This window comes from Nicotiana sylvestris, chromosome 11 (assembly GCF_000393655.2).
Source record: "Nicotiana sylvestris chromosome 11, ASM39365v2, whole genome shotgun sequence".
Lineage (NCBI taxonomy): Eukaryota > Viridiplantae > Streptophyta > Magnoliopsida > Solanales > Solanaceae > Nicotiana > Nicotiana sylvestris.
Genome location: NC_091067.1, coordinates 138936214 through 138950012, shown reverse-complemented (window position 1 = coordinate 138950012; position 13799 = coordinate 138936214). Strand labels below are relative to the sequence as shown.

The window sequence follows — 13799 nt, the reverse complement described above, 5'->3', positions numbered from 1 at the left end:
CATCCCAAAGTCCATTCAATTTGATTTGCCGTTAAAGTCCTTAGATGAGATACCCGTGCTTCTGTCCCTTCTGGAACCTGATAATTTTTTACTCTTTCCTCATAACTCTCGATGCAATTATCGTTGCTTGGGCCATACTGTATGATCTTGGGCTGTTGTTGGAGATGTTCCATCACCCACATTTGCAACAGAATTTTGCATCCTTCGAAGACTTTCGCTCCTGCTTTACATAAAGTTAAAGCCCGATAAATGTCTGAGAGAATGATGGGGACAAGGGTGTGGTTTTCTTTGGTGGTGAGGATTTGCACAACCTTTGCGGTGCGAATATCGATTGTTCGCTCTTTGTTTGGGAAGACCATGATTCCTAGAAAAGCCACCATGAAGGCGAAGCGACGGTGAACCTGCCATGCGTCTTTGTCTTGCTTGTTAGTAAGGCCTTTCTCATGAATTTCGAACCCATCTGACTTTCCGAACCTTGAATACAAAAAGTTGAAAGAACAACATCCATTGATGACATTGCTTTTCCTGATTTGACTGCTGATGTTCAGAAGACCGAAGAATCGATGTACCGAGGGAGCCTTTGTGAATATCAAGCTTTGATTCCTTAAACTTCCGTCAAAACCAACATATCCAGCTATCTCCTCTAATGTAGGAGTGAGCTCGAAGTCAGAGAAACGAAAGACTTTGTGAACAGGGTCCCAAAAAGTTACTAATGCCGCAATCAGATCATCACGGGGTTTAACTTTCATAATATCCGGGAGATTTCCCAAATGCTTGATGACCCACTTTTGACCATCTTCGCCTAATTCACACCACCACATTTGAAGCTGGAATAGAAACTCTTCTGTATTTGTGGATGAGGGGTTTTGTGTGGTGCTCATTTTGTATCTGAAATTTAATTTAATAAAGTCAAGACTCATTTTGAAAATATACTCTAATCATTTTCAGTTAAAACTATTTTCAAGATTTAGAACTATTTTGGGAATTTTTCAAACTATTTTCAAGATTAAATACCTTTCAAGATTAAATACCTTTATTTCAAGATTTGAAACTATATTTTATTTATTTATTTATTTATTTTTTTTTATTTTTTATTTTTATTTTTTATTTTTTTTTAAAAAAACACAACCCATTTTATTCCTCAGTTCTCACCATGATTTCATTTAAGCCGGTCAACAAGCATGTTCGAGGCAAATGAATGCACAGGTAGCAAGTAGGATGCATCAGGATGGTCTTTTTATTTCGGGTTCACCTGTCCTAGACAGACCCAACCCCTGTGTTGAGTCTCCAAGGTCGGATGTACATGATGCAAATAGACGTTCCTACTAGGGATCCGGTACATGGCTAAGTTATTCTAGGTAAAAACCTGAGGCGTATTGTTCTAAACCTGGCTTACTCAAGCGGACAGTTTGAGCCGAAGTGGGGGTAACGTACCGGGAGCACGAAAGTCTACCCGGCCTAGTTACTTGTCCCAACTTCGTCTTATTTGGTATGACTTCTAACAGAAAGGTGGGTCACGCGCACGTGTACACCATAAATTTAGAAGACTCAGAAAGAAGAAGGGTTTCGCAACAGTTTTATATACACAATTCAGATAATATTAAAGCAGTAAAAGCATCATTTAGCACACTAAGCATGTAAAAATCAGATAAAAATAAAGCCAACTATAACAGTTATTTTAAGCTCGAATTCTTGAACCCTGAACCAGAGATTCTGGGTAAAATCGATCCCCAGCAGAGTCGCCAGAGCTGTCACACCTCCTTTTTATGCACCCGCGAGGGTGCAAGGGAGTTTTTCCAATTAAAGGACAATCGAGACGGGATTGGTTTAATTATTTCAGAGTCGCCACTTGGGAGATTTAGGGTGTCCCAAGTCACCAATTTTAATCCCGAATCTAGGAAAAGAATGACTCTATATTACAGTCTGCGTACCAGAAATCCGGATAAGGAATTATGTTAACCCGGGAGAAGGTGTTAGGCATTCCCGAGTTCCGTGGTTCTAGCACGGTCGCTCAACTGTTATATTCGGCTTATTTATCTGATTTTAAATACAATTATGAACCATGTGCAAATTTTATCTTTTAACTGCTTTTGTCATTATTATTATTTTTACGAGAATTGCAACGTCGTGAAAACATATCTCGAACCACGTTACATCAATGTACCCGTGGTTATCGATATATCTCGACTCGGTTGAGATTTGGATTTGGGTCACATGAATGTGCACCCGAATTAAGGAAAATAAATTGTTAAAGGCGCGCCTAAAGCAACTAGCGTCTTGTTATTTTAGGGAAAGTCGTAAAAATTCGTTAAACGGCACATCCCAAATTCTAAATACTTTAATATATACATGCATCTAGAGGGCCCCGCAGCTTTGTACATTTTGTTTGTCAAGGCTCGTCTCGTTCTATTTTTAAAAGGAATTTGTGACGTCATGGACATGCATCTCGAACCACGTCACAATCAAAGTACCCGTGATTAGAAACACATTTCGAATCCGTCGAGATTTGGATTTGGGTCACATAAATGCACACCCAAATTTAAGAAGGTAAAATTATTAAATACGCGCTTAAAGAGGCTATCGCGTTATTATTCCGGGAGGGTCGTGAGATTTGCTAAACGACCCACCTTAGGGACTGAATGCTTCAACATATATATATTTAACAAGGGCCCCGCAATTTGTGCGTTTTTCTTTATTTTTTGTCGAGGCTCATCTCGTCCTTATTTTAAAAGGATATCCTATAGCAACTATGTTTCTTGTTGCGTTTGTCTCTACTAATTGAAAACAGTAGATAGCCCTAGTTAATTACATGCTTGCAAGTTATCTATACAGAATTCCGAGTGCTTGCACAAAATCAGAAGCACGGCCACGTACACAGTCGGCCGAGCAAAAATTAAGGGCCCAAATCCAGCCCATGCGTGATGGACCAGACCTGGGCCATTGTTTGTTCGATGCAGGCCTGCTTGGTCTGTTTCGACCCGGGCTCGACCTTCGTGAGGTTGAGATTGCAGTCTCCGTGTTCTTTGTCTTAAAACATGGTTTACCAGTTATATGAAGCGGTTTGTCAGAAAGGAAAGAACTTAACTAATAGAGTACGATTTTCGTGCTTGGCCTACATTAAAGGACATACTACAAAGTAAAACTAAGTCGAAGATACAACCTATTTCATTGGGAATATTTTCACCTATCAGCATACATATATAAACTATCATTCAGCTAATCTATATTGATATACACTGGGCATACAGGCTACTTCTATTGTCAACACAGGAATGAAAATTATTATACAGTACATGATATCTAATGTAACAATCTATGTATGAAAGTCAACTTCAGGTCTTTTCTTTTTGTATTCATGCTCAATTTTCCAATTACATTTGACAGTGTATTGGTTGTGTACCTGGTATAGAGGACAAAAGAAGAAAGGAATGATCAGCTGGGCAGTATGCAATAAACACAGCAACAGCAGATACACAGCAACAACACAGCAACAAACCAACAACCACAAGTGTTTTCCACAGTCCACAGACAACCAGCAACAGTTTCCAGAACAAAGAAAACCAACAGATGGTCGAGCACCAAACAAGTAATCCCAGAAAAGAGTAGTGAAACAACAAGAAATAACAGAGTATTCGATGCAGCAACACCAGCAGTTCAACAATCACAAGCAGCTCAATCAGGGCAAACAACAGAACTTGGCCAAGACAGCTTGACCAATATGAATTCTTCTGTAGTTTTCAGACAGTGTTTGGTTACAGTGTTTCTGGAAATTTCCTTATATTTTTTCAGTTTTCTTCAACTCACAAGACCTCTCTCAAGACTAAAATTTCCAGCCACTTTTAAGTTCTGAAATGGCCTATTTATAAGCCAAACAACCAGTGCAGTCAAGCTGCCTGGATCCTGCCAATTTGCAGACTGCCCATACCTATTAAATCCCACGCCTAAGCATCTTTTTGATGCCAGCCCTTTGTTCCCCACGCTTGGCTTATTCCTTTTGTTCAAGAGTTATGGGTTCATTTAAGTATTCATTTTAAACCCCATACTCTTGTGTCTTGTTCCCCATTGGCATTAGTTTAATCCCAATTTAGTACCCTACTTGTCAGCTCATTTAAACTAAGCTTTTCTGTTCTTTTCAAACCCCAGACTACCCCTGTTAAACCCTGATTATTACTGCCCTAAACCCATTGCAGCATCAGGGCATTTTGAACTTCTGAAAGTTCCAATTCAGAACTGCCCATGGGCTGAATCTTTTCAGTCGTTTTGCAATACAAACAAACCCATTTCAAACAGTGTCGGGCATTCAGTTAGTGACATGGTTCGATCAGTCATGTGACATTATTAGTTCATTTGATCAATTAGTTATAGAAAACTAATCGACGATGTTTATCGAGTCGACTATACTAAATACAACAGGTAATAATCAATCGTTCACATAAACAATACGTACAGGGACCCAAAGGGCATCAGACAACTTTTGTTCAATTACTGGGAACCTATATGAATTATTTATGCGACGACTATCCTAATCGAACATGTATATCACAGAATATATTCAGAACATACACAGAAAACAATCGACCAAATAAAAAGGTCTTTGACAGAGATGGAAGAAATTAAGAAAATTATCAGACAATAACACACAGTCACAACAAAGCATGCTAACAACTCAATCAAAATTAAAACAAAGAGAAGGGAAAACTTACTGAAAAAGTTTAAACCAAACTGACCCAAATCCGACTTAGCTTCGACCATTTGAGGCCGAACAAACTTTAATCAGGGTGTTCTCACACGAGAACACCATGATTAAGGTCTATTAGACCTCAAACCCCTGTTAAGACCGGCCGGATTCCAAGGCTATTCGTGTTCTAGGTTTTGGGTCTTCAGATCTGGTTTTTTGGGAGTTGTGGGTAGATTCGGACCAAACCAAGCCTGATTTGGTCACGAGGGAGGTTAGGGGAGTGTCTGGTACGAAGATGGTGAGGTTTGGTATAGGTTCGGGTTCGACTCGAATCTTCAAATGAAGATTCGAGATGAAGGAAGGTGATTCGAGGCTAGGGGGTAATAGATCCATGTTCAGGAGAGTGAGGGGGTCCTAGGGTGTTCAGGAGGTGGTCATCGGCGTTCATGCCGCCGGGTTCTGGTGAAAGGGAAATCAGGGCGGCTGCTAGGGTTTAGGGGGGGTTTCAGTGTTTGGGCCTATTTTTGTTACATTTCTTGGGCCCAAACTGATTTTCATTCACTCTTTTCTTTTGTTTTTTTTTCTAATTTTAAAACCAAAATGAAATAATAAAAACAATGAAATTAAAACAAACAACAATGTAACATTTTAACACAATTATCACAAAAATATTTAAGTAAGTTAAATCACAACCTAGAACGAACGATGCATATATATATATATTTTGAATTTTCTTTCAACGACCGAATTACGGTTTGATTACCATGACAGACGTACTTTGTATTTTGATCGATAAGATTAAATGCAAAATGGACCGAACCACAAATGACTAGCAGTACATGTCATGAAAAATTGAAAATTTGCACAGCGAGGTCACTGGTCACTATTTTTGTTTTCTTTTGGAGTGATTGTCCGTGAAGCAAAAATCACGTGCTTACAACCTTAACTCAACAAATTGGTTCCTTAGCAAAAAAGTTTGAAACTTTTAAGGTGAATCCACAACAATCTGAAGGTTGTGACATTTGTGGTGAGAGTCATCTCAATCATGAATGTCAAGCCACAAATCAAAATGATGAACATGTAAACTTAATTGGCTACAAATCTTATCCCTATGGAAGTCCCATGGCTCAGAAACATCCAGGATTCCAATGGAGTAACCCCAATGGTGCTAAAAACTCACAGTTTTTAAAACAATAGGTACAAGGACCACCAGGATTTCAGAATCAGAATAGGGTGCAACAAAATTTTAGACCTTATCATCCTAAGCCACAACAGTCTCATACACCTAGCCTTGAAGATTTGATGTACAAATACATAAAGGCTACAGATGAGAAAATGGAGAGTCATAATTCATCGTTGAAAAATCTTGAAATTCAGGTAAGTCAATTGGCAACTCTTTTGTCAGGAAAAATTCAAGGACCATTGCCAAACAACACTGAGAAAAATCCGAAAGAGCATCTCAAAACCATTGCGTTACGATCAGGAAAGAATTTGGATGACCCATATCCAAATCGACAAGGCAAGGTACAGGAAGAAAAACAGAAAAAAGGAGACTCCACCAAGGTAACATCTGAACAGCCAGAAGAACAAAAGAAAAAAAGAAAAGAAATAACAATTTCACAAGAAAATCCTCCCACTGAGGACATTCCTTTTCCCCAGAAAATGAAAAGAGAAAATCTTGATAAACAATTTTCTAAATTTCTTGAAATTTTGAAACAGCTTTACATAAATATTCCATTTACTGAGCTTTAATGTAAATGCCCTCCTACGCCAAGTTTTTGAAAGATATTTTGTCAAGTAAAAGAAAATTGGAAGGAATCGCTGTAGTTAAACTTACAGAAAAATGTAGTGCTATTCTTCAAAATAAGCTTCCACAAAAACTTGGTGACCCAGGCAGTTTTACAATTCCTTGTACTCTTGGAGGTGTTCATTTTGAAAAAGCATTGTGTGATTCTGGCGCTTCAATAAATCTGATGCCTTTCTCAATTTTTTAGAAAATTAGAACTTGGGGAAATGAAAAATACAATTGTTTCTTTATAGCTAGCTGATTCAAGTACTAAAAATGCTAAGGGAATTATTGAGAATGTACTTGTCCGAGTTGACAAGTTTGTATTTCCAGTAGACTTTATAGTACTTGAAATGGAAGAAAATAGTGATGTACCTTTGATTCTGGGTAGACCATTTCTGGCAATCGGTAGAGCAATCATCGATGTTCATCAAGGACAATTGATACTAAGGGTCGGTGAAGAGAAAGTCATCTTTGACATGCAGAAAATAATGACATATCCTGATGATAAGTCATCATCTTCTTGTTTTCACATTGACTTATTAAATGATCTTGCAGATAAATACAAAGATGATCAACTAATCTCTGACTCATTAGAAAGATGTCTGGTGAATTCTGGCTCTATAAATGATGATGACCCAAGAATTAAAGAAGAAGCTGAAACACTGGAAAGTGGACCACAAAATGAGGAAGTTTTATCAAAAGAAGTTCAACAAAAAATTGAACTTAAAACTTTACCTTCTCATTTAAAATATATTTTTCTTGAAGCATCACAATTTCCAGTGATCATTTCCTCTTCTTTGACTGCAGAACAAGAAGACAAATTGATTAGAGTCTTGAAAGAACACAAGAAAGCTTTGGGATGGACTGTAGATGATATCAAAGGAATCAACCCAGCTATTTGCATGCACAAAATTCTCATGGAAGAAGATTACAAACCAATAGTCCAACCTCAAAGGATACTTAATCCAACAATGCAAGAGGTAGTTAAAAAAGAAGTGGTGAAACTTCTGGCAGCAGGTATCATCTACCCCATATCTGACAGCCCTTGGGTAAGTCCTGTGCAAGTAGTACCAAAAAAAGAGGTATGACTGTTGTGAAAAATGAAAATAATGAACTCATACCTACAAGGACAGTTACAGGATGGAGAGTTTGTATTGATTACAGACGTCTCAATGATGCTACTAGAAAAGATCACTTTCCTTTACCTTTCATTGACCAAATGTTGGAAAAAGTAGCAGGACATGGTTTTTACTGTTTTCTTGATGGTTATTCAGGTTACAACCAGATTTCAATTGCACCAGAAGATCAGAATAAAACAACTTTCACATGTCACCATGGAACGTATGCTTATAGGAGAATGCCATTTGGTTTGTGTAACGCCCCTGCTACATTTCAGCGTTGCATGTCAACCATTTTTTCTGACATGACTGAGAAGTTTCTGGAGATTTTTATGGATACTTTACACTTTTTGGCAAAACATTTGAAGATTGTCTTCAGCACTTGACCTTAGTTCTTAAGAGATGTGAAGAGACAAATTTAGTTCTTAATTGGGAGAAATGTCATTTCATGGTCACAAAGGGAATTATTTTAGGACATAAAATTACTGCTAAAGGGATAGAAGTTGATAAGGCAAAAATTGATCTAATAGCAGGATTACCCCCTCCCACCACTGTTAAAGGCATTAGGAGTTTTTTAGGACATGCAGGTTTTTATAGAAGGTTTATAAAAGATTTTTCAAAAGTCACAAAACCTCTAACTAACCTACTAATGAAAGATGTAAAGTTTGATTTTACTGAGGATTGCAGAAAAGCATTTGAAAGTCTTAAGGAAAAATTAGCAAATGCCCCTGTTGTTATCTCACCAGACTGGAACAAACCCTTTGAGGTAATGTGTGATGCAAGTGATACAGCTATTGGAGCTGTATTAGGACAAAGACAAGATAAAATTTTCATCCCATTTACTATGCCAGTAGAACTTTGAATGAAGCTCAGCTGAATTATGCCACAACAAAAAAGAACTATTGGCAGTAGTATTTGCTTTTGATAAATTTCGTTCTTATTTAATAGGAACAAAGGTTACAATATTCACTGATCATGCAGCATTAAAATATGTCTTGGCGAAGAAAGATTCAAGACCCAGATTGCTAAGATGGATATTATTGCTACAAGAATTTGACCTTGAAATTAAAGACAAAAAGGGAACGGAAAATCAGGTAGCAGATCACCTTTCCAGGTTGGAAAATCCACCAATTGAGACAGTGGATATCCGAGAAGAATTTTCGGATGAACATATTTTCTCCATCACCGCTATTGTTATCCAACCCCCTTGGTTTGCCGATATTGCTAATTACCTTGTTGGAAAATGGATACCAAAGGAATTCTCTTATCAGCAAAAGAGAAAACTCATGACCGACGTAAAATATTATTTTTGGGACAATCCTTACTTGTTTAAATTTTGTGCAGATGGAATTATCAGAAGATGTGTTCCTGAACAAGAAATGACAAAAATTCTTATCAATGTCATGATGGAGCAGTAGGTGGGCATTATGGAGCAACTCGTACAGCAGCAAAAATCTTGGAAGCAGGTTTCTATTGGCCATCACTTTTCAAAGATGCAAGACAATATGTTCAATCATGTGATCGCTGTCAAAGAATGGGAAATATTTCAAAAAGGGATGAAATGCCTCTTAACACCATTCTTATTTTTGAGATATTTGATGTATGGGGCATTGATTTCATGGGTCCCTTTCCTTCCTCCCATTATTTTGAATATATTTTGGTTGCAGTTGATTATGTGTCAAAATGGGTAGAAGCAATAGCTACCAGAACAAACGATGCAAAAACTGTGTGCAATTTCTTGAAAAAGAATATTTTTACACGGTTTGGGACTCCCCGAGTAATCATCAGTGACCAAGGTACGCATTTTATGAATAAATAATTTGAGCTCCTATTATCTAAATATGGGGTCACACATAAGACTGGTACACCATATCATGCTCAAACAAATGGCCAATTTGAAGTTTCAAATAGGGAGTTAAAAAGAATCTTGGAAAAAATTGTTGGAATATCTAGAAAAGATTGGGCATTGAAACTAGATGATGCTTTATGGGCCTATAGAACAGCATATAAAACACCAATAGGCACATCACCATATAAGCTTGTTTTTGGAAAAGCATGTCATCTACCAGTCGAACTAGAATGTAAAGCTTTTTGGGCAATTAAAGTACTAAACGTGGAACCAATAAAAGCCGGTCAGTAACGTTTGTTGCAGGTTAATGAGCTAGATGAATTTCGATTAAGCTCATACGAAAATGCCTGTTTGTACAAAGAGAAAGTGAAAAAATGGCATGATAAGTTAATCAGGTACAAAGAATTCAAATTAGGGGACAAAGTTCTTTTGTATAATAGCCGCCTAAAGATTTTCCCAGGTAAGTTCAGATCAAGGTGGACAGGACCATATGTAATAACTGGTGTGACAAAATTTGGAGCTTTTGAAATTCAACATGTCAATGGTGGAGACAAATTCAAAGTTAATGGACACAGGTTGAAGTTATACATTGGTGGACAGTACGAGAGACATCCATCCATTACAGTGATACAATGAGAAAGCAACAAAAATAAGTCGAGCTGGCGACATTAAACTCAGAACTAATTTCTTTTCAAGCAAGTAAATATATTATATGTATAGCTAAAATTATACCTAAGATTATTGTACATACAAATAATTATTATAATAGCTTCTATAATTACATATATCTACTTGTGCATATATTCATATAATAGTTAAGTTTTTAATTACCAAATCTACCATTTGTAATTATTCATTTGAGAATCACTTGTTTTGTTGGGTTGCAAGATATTTACGTTAATAGAGTTTTGCCATATAAATTAGCCATGTAAAAAATAAAAAATAAAAAGTTTTTCAAATTCGTAGAGTTAATATAGAAGTTCTATGTAGTAGTAATGTAAATATGTACATAATATTAATATATATTATATTATATCTTGCTGGAATATGAGATACATATATTGTTATACTACCTATACTTACTAGTTATGAGCTACGTTTTTTTTTGAGAATCTAGTTTTCCATTTCATATATATGTTACTTACCCACGTAGAGTTGCTGTACTTATTTTTAGGTTCAATAATTACCTTTGTCAGGTCATTAAATACACCAAAGGCAATCAATGTTGCAACAGTAAATTAAAAAAAGAGAGGGTAAATTGAAGAGACAGAGAAATTAAAGGCCATCAGTGAACCAACAAGCCAAAGATGCATCAGGAGAATTAATGTCGCAGCGTAAGTTCTCTGTCAATTTTTTTCAAACCATCTAATTTACTGCTGCAACAGTTCCTAGGCTGAAATCTGATTAATTTAAAGGGGGGACCAGTTTATGAAACTTACCATTGCCGGAATTTGTTAATTCTTAACTGGAATATTCTATCTCAGGCCTCCTCTTGTTTTCCCCTGTTCTCTCCTCTCTCTCCTCAACTCTAAACTTAGTTTGTCTTATTAAAATGCCTCCCAACAGTACTGCTCCTCCAAGAATAGATACATCTCAGGATGGAGAGTCATGGATTCAAGAAAATCTTGAAAGAAACCCCATTCATGAGAAAGGAATATTTTTTGATCCTCAAGATGGGGAGGAGGATGAATATGTGTCTCAAGTGCTAGAATTCTATTAATGGGGTGAATTTTCTAAGCCACCAGGAAAGTTTTGCTTGGACTTAGTGAGAGAATTTTACAGAAACTTAATTGAAAATGCTCAATTTTCTACTGTTAGAGGAATGAGAGTTGATTGTTCTCCACAAGTTATCAATCGTTTGTATCATCTCATACAAGTGGATGACAGTCAAACCTTAGCATTTATTAACGATCCTAATCTAGATGAGCTGGAGCAATTGTTATGTCCATTTGGAGCTACTTGGGGGTATGATGCAAATGCAGCTAAGGTATGTTTAAAAGGGCAAAATATTATGTACAAAGCTAGACCACTTCTTACCTTTTTAAGTAGCAGAGTGATTTCTAATACCCATGAAACTGATATATACTTGAACAGATTAGCTTTGCTATTTGCAATTTGTTTAAGAATGCCACTGAATGTGGGTAAAATCATCAATATCCGTATGAAGTTCTGTAGATTTGATCCCACTGTGGGGACTTTATGGTTTCCATCAACCATAACTAGATTGATCAAGGAAGCTGGTATCATTGTAAATCCAAAGACTTTGAGTCCTTCTAATAAAAAGATCGACAAAAAAGTGTGGTCGAAACTTGCAAAAACTAAAGGCCCATACAAAAGAGAAGGAGAAGAAGAGCTTCTTTTGAGAAACAGGAAACAACCTCCTATTTTTCTAGGAGGAATGAGGGAAATCAGGGAATCATTGGCTGAAAAGTTTGTTTCCATGGAGGAAAAAATTGCAAGAATGAGGGAATAAGTGAATGCTAAAATTGATGGTGTAGTGGATAGGTTGATAAAGAAATTGGATAGGCTAGAGAATCTCATAATGCAGGAGATGATATATAGTAAAACCATGTCTTGGGCTCTAGCAAATTTTACGCAAAGAATGGCTCGGCAATGGAATTACAATGAGCCAACAACTTTTCCACCATTTGAATTCGTAGATCTATATACTTGCCCGATACCAAGATGGTACACACTTGTAGATTTGGAAGCGATGGCGGACATAGAAAACTCGCAACCACCCCCTCTCCCTAATAGAAAAAATCCACCATCACCTACTGCCCCTATTGTATCCGATCATAACAGCGAAACCTTCTCTAATTTGCCAGATCTAACTGCTGTTTTTTCTATACCCTCTCCCATATTTACACCAGCATTTGGAGGTCCAAGAATTAGGGAGCCTAATCCAGAAACAAGAGCAACAAAAAAGCCTAAACTTGTAGAAGAAAAAGGGAAGAAACCAATGGAGGAAGGAGATGATTCTTCAGATGGTTGGACATCAGTTCAAGTAGCCCAGTTTGGACAAACAAGTATGGAACCATCACATGTGATTGAAGTGAGAGAATCGATCATGGCACAGCCACAACAGAAGGATTATTTGGTTGAGAACGGTGAGGAGAGTGGAGCGACAGGAAAAAAGTAGCTTAATCTAAAGCGGCGACTTCATCCGGGAGGATGAAGCGTTTAAGTATGGGGGAGGAAAGTATGAAGAAGGAGTCCTAAGAAAAATATTTTCATGCTTTCACTGCTTAATATATATAGTACTATAGTTGGTAGCTATCTTTAATGTTTTGCTTTGTTAATATTGTAAATATCTTGATAGCTATCTTAATGTTTGTGCTTTTGGTTAGTACTTGGTTGGAAGTATTTTGGGATAGTAAATGTTGCCTGTATGTCTTAAAGCAACTGTTGGGAAGCTTTATGTGTAGAATGTGTTTTTGTCTATTGAAGAAGCAATCCCATGGTATAAATATTTTACTTGTTAAAAGTACTGCACTTTGTCTTTACTTTTTGTACTTTGTTTTTTTTATTTGCTGTACTTTTGCTGTCTTTTAGTTGTTTTACTTAATTTTTACTACTCTTAACATATTAACATTGTCTTTTATGTTAGTATTGGAAAAAGATTCAGGTCATTTGGCTGGGAAGATACACCATCCTTGAGCAGTAAAGTATTCTTTGATGCTTTGGTAGCACCAAATGCAAAAAATAAAAATAAAAAAATAATTCTTATTTCAGTAAATATAGTACTAAGTATTATATCTAACGTTATGTATAGTACTACCTATATATATAAATAAATATATATATATATATATATATATATATATACATCTCTTTAATAGATTATTGTTTCATTGAAGGTATTAAATTCACAACATAAGATCTCTTCATTCTTTCAAATATTAACTCTTTTCCTCTTTAATCACATAACTTCCAGGTTTATTATTTTGATTTTGTGAAAGTAAGGATTTGTTTCTTCACCTCAAGAAATCATTGGGGTTGAGAAGAATTATGAGCACCAACAGGTAGAATCAATAACTCTTTACTAGAACTTGCTCTGAATGTTTGTCAAGGCGAAATTATAGTTGACACTGATTTTTGAAAAATGAATTAGGCTTTCTTTGATACCTTTTGAGCCTTTTATATATGTATATATATAAATTTTTTTTATCCCTAGTACCCAAATTTGAAGCCTCTAAACCTTTCTTTCGTATCACACCACAATTTTAACCAGTAAATTATAGATATACATATGTCTATAATTACTTCTCCATAATTGTTCTTCTTCAGCTAAAAATTTAAATGGAGCTTTAAAAATATATTTATATATATTGACAATAGAGAAGGTAAGATATGAAGTGGTGT

At 36.3% G+C, this 13799-nt stretch overlaps 1 long non-coding RNA gene across 2 annotated transcripts; it reads right to left on the bottom strand.

Annotated features, from left to right (window-relative positions):
- Window positions 1-3323: 3323 nt before the first annotated feature.
- Window positions 3324-13157, bottom strand: LOC138882189 (uncharacterized). 2 transcript variants are annotated; one of them, XR_011403644.1, is made up of 5 exons: window positions 11472-13157; window positions 8692-8953; window positions 7416-7523; window positions 7203-7268; window positions 3324-3400 (listed from the first exon to the last, which is right to left on the bottom strand). It is a non-coding gene; the product is annotated as an uncharacterized lncRNA (long non-coding RNA). The 2 variants fall into 2 exon arrangements; XR_011403643.1 differs by lacking the exon at window positions 3324-3400 and having other exon boundaries at window positions 6523-7268.
- Window positions 13158-13799: the final 642 nt, after the last annotated feature.